This window comes from Phyllostomus discolor, chromosome 11 (genome assembly GCF_004126475.2).
Source record: "Phyllostomus discolor isolate MPI-MPIP mPhyDis1 chromosome 11, mPhyDis1.pri.v3, whole genome shotgun sequence".
Lineage (NCBI taxonomy): Eukaryota > Metazoa > Chordata > Mammalia > Chiroptera > Phyllostomidae > Phyllostomus > Phyllostomus discolor.
Window position 1 is genome coordinate 88,507,466 of NC_040913.2, and position 6,169 is coordinate 88,513,634.

A 6,169-nucleotide genomic window follows, 5' to 3' on the forward strand; every position below is an offset into this window, starting at 1 on the left:
ATAAACTATGATATGAAATACATATATGATATACACATTTCATATACATATCTAGCACAGGGACAAGCCATGCACCTAGTTTAGCCCCAACAAATAACCCTCTGTGGGTTTATTTCACAAATAAGGAAACCCAGAGATTAAAAGTCGCACAAAGACACAGGTTATAGATAGCAGAGGTGGAATTTAAACTCCCGTCTGACTTACCCCGTGATTTATCGTCTCAATAATATGAGCAAAGATAGAGCAGTGGGGATGTATGAGGGGTGTGGAGAAAATAGTCAGCGGGAGGCTGGCTAAGCAGTGGAGATAACTTCTTTTAGCTACTTGTAGTAAGAGAGTAAGAAATGAACTCCAGAAGGAAAGGCAGAAGTCGAGTCGGAAAATCAATGAAATAAAAAATGTTCACGGACTGCATTGAGCTAGCCTGGAAATGCTATGTTTGAATATGCTAATACCGGTACCCAAGCAGGGGGAGTATTAATAAAAACCTCCACACCTTGCTTTGCATGTATTTTCCCACACATCACATCTGTAATCTGCTTTAAGGTTAATAGCTTTGTCTTCGAGGTGTATTTAGTTTGCTCACCTTTTAAGGGTCATACCCATAACTGTGATAACCTAATTTATCACCTGTATGGTGTAACAGTACCTTTTACTCTAAACCGAAAATTAAAGTCTCTCCGCATCTCGTAAAATGTGTATTAAAACATCATGCGTAGGGAGAAGAAAACATTTTTCCATAATGACAGGTTTAATTTTGTTTACCCTGTTAGCATCTATTCTTGAAAAACTAGGCCTGGAAATTTCCTGTTTATGCTCCTAAATTCAGAATAGTCTGAAATGTCACTTTTATTATTCCTTATATTAGAGGCCTTTAAAATTAAAAACATTCATCAGAAAATGGCTGTCTTCAAAATATATCGTCCAATATGGAATGTAAATATTAAATTTAAATATTTTACAATTAAATTATTATTTAATTTATAATTGTGGAGCACAGCGTGGTCGGGCTATGTGGGTGGACGGATCCGGCCGTGGGCAGAAATAAGTGTCCTGACGTCACTTCCCGAGGCGTGCACCAGAACACTGCAGCATTCCGTCTGAGGACAGGACGGTTGTGAAAGCCGGGGAGAAACTATCACTCTGGAAACTTGCAGTCGGCTCTTAATCATCGAAAATAACTTTCAAAATGATGGGCACCTTGACTTTTCAAAGCTGTCTCCATGTCACCCAAAAAATCAACTGATTTTTTTTTTCCAGCATAAAACCTGTAGAATTAGCATAAATCGAAGGAAGGGAAGAGCAAGGCAAACAGGCAGCTGTGCCTCCACGTAAGAAATATACAAACGAAGACTCTAGTTAAAAATAGAACTAGTAAGGCTGAGTACCCTCATCCCAACCTGTAGTTAGAACCAAGGACCTGAGGACGCACGTTATCTTAATGAGACAGTGCCAGAACCATTCTGGGCAGACATTTGACTTCTTATACGTTGAAAATCTGTTCTATGCCAGCACTGGTTTGTAATTAAGGAAAAAGATTCTTTAAATGTGCAGAGTGCCTCATGCTTTTGAGAAAGTCACATGGAATTCATTATTCTATCTGAACCTTGCAAGGCTGATGTCAGTACCTTTTTACTCTTGTGTAGCAAGTATCTTTCCCCACAAAGCATCAGCCAGGGTCTCCCCGAATTCCTCTTGTTCTGTGAGTCCTTCTCGGACTGCCCCACATGGAAGTAATCCCCTTCCTCGGAGCGCTTCTGGGGCTGATTATCTCAATCGGCAATGGCACTGCCTTGTGAGGCTTTCCTTCCTTCCAGCGTATCTCTGAGTTGTCTCCTACTTTCCCCTCTCTCCCCACCTGTCACCCTTCAACTGCAACAGACCTCTCTCTGGCCGGGACTCCACCCAGGATGTCTGTGGGCTGAACGTGGTCTACAGATGCCCTTTGCATGGGCTCGAGTGCTCGACGGGGTCCGGCTAGCATTGAAATTTGGGGAAAATTTTATTTAAAAATCCGGATTTCTAGTTTCTTTGGAGGCAGTAGAAGATCCGACAGCTCCGGGTCCATATTCCTCTGTGGTAGGGTGAGGGTGGGAGTGGACCCTCCTGGCAGAGACTCTACTGTGAGGTGCCATCGTGAGTGAGGTCCTGGCCGCTTCTGCCTATGACAAAGGCATGTTTCTCTGTGCGCAGGTCTGCGAGTCGACAAGAGGGAGCAGGAAGGCCTCTGGGTGGTTTTTGGCCCGTAGCCTCATGCCCAGCATGGGGCGGCCATGGTAGGCGTTTGAGCCTGGGCTTTGAGTTCAAGCATGAAACTGGAGAGCACACTGTCTGTGCAGCCTTGGCATCGGATCCGCTTCCTCCCTTATTAACCATGAGGCCTCTACTTCTGGTGACTTATCTCAAAACCTAGAAATAATCCTCAGTGGTTTTCTTTTGAGGATTAACGAAGGAAAAAGAAATGTAAGTCCTTTGCACATTATGATGCTTTCAGTTGGAGAGGTGACAGAGGCGGCCAGAGGTAAGTACTCATAATGAAGGTAGCATCGTTATCAGCTAGTCCTATCTCTGGGCAGAAAGGCGAGGGGCCAGGAACCATCACAGGCATCTGACATTGACCCTTTATCTTAGAAATGCTCCTTCCCAAAGATCAGCCATCACCAACTCTTTTAAAGCCCTTTCAGTGTATACGATACAGTTCTAGAGGCCGGCAAGGTGCATAGTGATCACATACATGTTCTTTTCTTCAAGATTTTTACCCTCGTAATTGGTGGAAGAGTTGAATCATCAAGATGTGTTCACATAGAAGTGAACTCAGAAGTCAGGTTTTGAGAAAATTCAGAAATCAAGGAGCTCCTCAAACAGTATAGACGCTTCCTTAAGGCAGTGCATAGGACCACTAGTCGCCAATAATATTCATTGAGTAAATCAACGCCTCTGCTTGTTCTCAGTAAGACACCATTAATAAAGTGATCAGACAGTGAAAGGGCGTAAGGATTCTTCCAAGAATTTCTAATGAGGGAGTCATATTCCTACAAATGGTGTGGAGATCGGTACCTATCGTAAAACAGGATGCTCTCAAATATTCTAGGATGAACGACAACGTTCGGTTAGTCTTTGTGCGATGATCACACCCCATCATGCGAAAACCGCTCCACCCTGCTGGGGCACCTGCATTACACGCCTGACCGCTCCGCAGGGCTGTTGGGCCCGGGAGCCCAGGACACGGACAGAAACTGAGTATGACTGAAGGGGGGGATGACTTTTCACTATTTTACTATGTTTTTTCTCCTTTGTCTTATTTCTCTTTGACCGTCATTGCTGTTTACATTCAAGTCCATCCAGCGTTTCATCAAGACGCACGGGAAACGCTTCCCTCCGTGTGGGAGCATGACCTGAAGTCTGCGGCTGCGGGACCCGTGTCAGTTTCCCCGCGGCCAGCGGGTCTGAGCGGTCAAAGTGCGGGAGGCAGGGAAACGGCTGGGGCTTCCAAAATGACAGTGCATCCACATTATAGATGTGTGTGTACACACGCTCACACTCTCACAGACACACACACACGTTTCCCTCTTTATCCGGAGCATATGGACTTACAGACTTGTACGCCAAGCCATACGTTTCTGTCCGGCATCATATAAGTCAAATGCGATGAAACCTCTCCAGACCCGTGGTGTGTTTCTTTGTTGTATATTATCTAAATCACACGAGTGAGAATGTCTCTTAGAGCAGGGGCAAGAAGGAGCTGCTAAAACGATCCTCTTACAGCGAGCCTTCGGGCAGGGAAGGGTGTGAGACCTGGACGGAAGTGTAATGACTCACTTTATAATGAGAATTGGATGCCTCTGACATGACCAGCATTTTTGGTGGTATCTTATATCTTGATTCATGACTGCACGCTAAACAAGATCCCAGAGTGGGAAAACACTGTGGTAAAATTCTGTGATTTTAAAGAGAGCAGGCAGCTGGAAAGAGCTCGTCAATGTGCGCCCCGACGTGCGTGGTGAGCGAGGAGCCCTCAGCTGGGAGCGTTTTGGGTAAATTTCTGCAAATCGTACAGAGCACATACCATGGGAGAAAGATCACAAGGCTTGTAGACTCTCACCACGCGCTGGGTGAGTTCCATGGGAAATCTCTAAAATAATTCTTGTAGACAAGATAGAGGCTCATCTGAGGAACTGTTTGGGCTGACATGGATTCCTCTTCCTTTCATTTAGGAGATCAAACATGGAATTTAGCTTCAAAAGTAGATCACATTCTGGGTGGCCCCAGGGAGAGGCTGGAGAGTGAAGACTGGTGTTCTTTTTTCTTCTGGCGGCAAAGGAATCTTAACATTTGTTCCCAGATGCTTACAAGGTTTGCATGGGCAGCAGATGTGGTCACTCCACGAATACGCACAGCAGGTCACTTCAGGCGTGGAATTCCATCCCACTCCATAATTCTGATTCATTGTTACAGACTCAGATATTTTTGGCACAGAGGCAGAATATATATGTGACTCCTCCAAACAGCACACGTTCCTTAGTTATAGAAGGGCTGTGATTTTTTTTTTGAGGGGGGGAGGACGGAGTTTAGTGCCAAATTCTTCCTGTCTCTTATCATGATTGTGAAGGTGTGTGGCAAGTTAGCACCACGGTCTTCTCTTTGCACTTCACAACGGGGGTGCCGTGGGAATCGGGCAGGCAAGTGAGATCCGTGGCCCAGTTCTCCTGAAGGAGCTCACTCTCCGAACCAGGGCACGTCTGGCAATGCGTTCAACCTGAGCCACGTGTCTGCCATTTCCAAAGATTATCAGAAGCAAACGCTGTTTGTATTTTGAATGACTGTCCATAGGGTTGTACTCTCCTCAATGGAACATGAACTACTCTGACGGCACTGTGCAATTATGTACTAAAGAAAAATGTGGGCAAATATAATGTCATTAAGGCAAACTTTATTCAAATTGGCTTTCTAACACTCTACAGAGCAAGAATAATATATAGAAAATGTCTTAATCATCAGACTGTAAAAACGTCCACCCTGGCATTGTTTTGAGGTATCTGATACCTTTAATTTCTACGCTTTTTTCCTTTCTTCCAGCTGGTCATCACCTACAGAGGGTTTGCAGGTGACTTCCAAATCAGTGAAAATGACTTTCTACTCTGCTCTATGGCACAGGGCGTGTGTGGCATAAAACAAGGAAATATTTGGCAGAAAATTGGAAAACGAAGGCCCCCTTGCCTGGAGGAACCGGGTGGAGGTGAGTGAGTGCGTGTGTACACGTGTGCAGTTGCCCACAAACTCGGACAGAAATAGATGCACGCTCAGCGAGCGGGTTTGCCGCTCGGGAGAGAAGAAAGAAACTAGCGACATCCAGATGCTGTATTCCCGCTCCCAACGACACTCCTGGTTGCTCTGGTTCTCCGGGGGGAAGGAAGGAGCACACGTCTCCCCTGCCGACAGCAGGGAGGAGAGAGACGGAAGCTCGCTCTTGGCTGTGCTGCACACCGAGGGCTCTGCACGGAGCAGAAGCCCAATTAACGCTGGAGGAATTGGAGGTGCTGGGCAGCCCTGAAGGGGAGAGAGGGCTCAAAGGACTCGGAGACTTCCAGAATGTGTTGCAAGAGGGTCAGCTCCCGGAGAGACTGAAGTTTTAAATCCCTGGATTTGTCTCTTGGGGACTGGAGAGAGATATATAGATCTTGAATGGGAAACATATCAAACACACATTGGAACTGATGAACATTTTGTATCGCTGATGGTTCTTTTATATACAGTATGTGAACGATTATATTAATTTCTAATTGTAATATTATTCTAATACGTTGTGAGCCAAAATTTATTTCCTTTAGATTTCTATGAATTGTTAAGATGGAAATCAGGTAAAGTGATAGAATGTGGCATACTATTCACTTAGTTAATTCAAATTCCTAATGGGAAAAGTTTACTCACTAAATTTAAAGTTTAATTTAAGCTATATTTAAATTTGAATTAATCTAACAAACCAAAATATTTTTTGGCATTGGCAACACAGGTTTCTTTGAAATGTTCTCATAAATTAATGAAGACTTAAGATCTTCCTCAGATTTTGAAAATAAACTCATATTTGGGTTCTGATGAGGTGTGAAAAATTGCAGCATGAAAGTTATTTTCATAAAATTCTGTGTGTGGGAATATCTCTCTGCTAAATTAG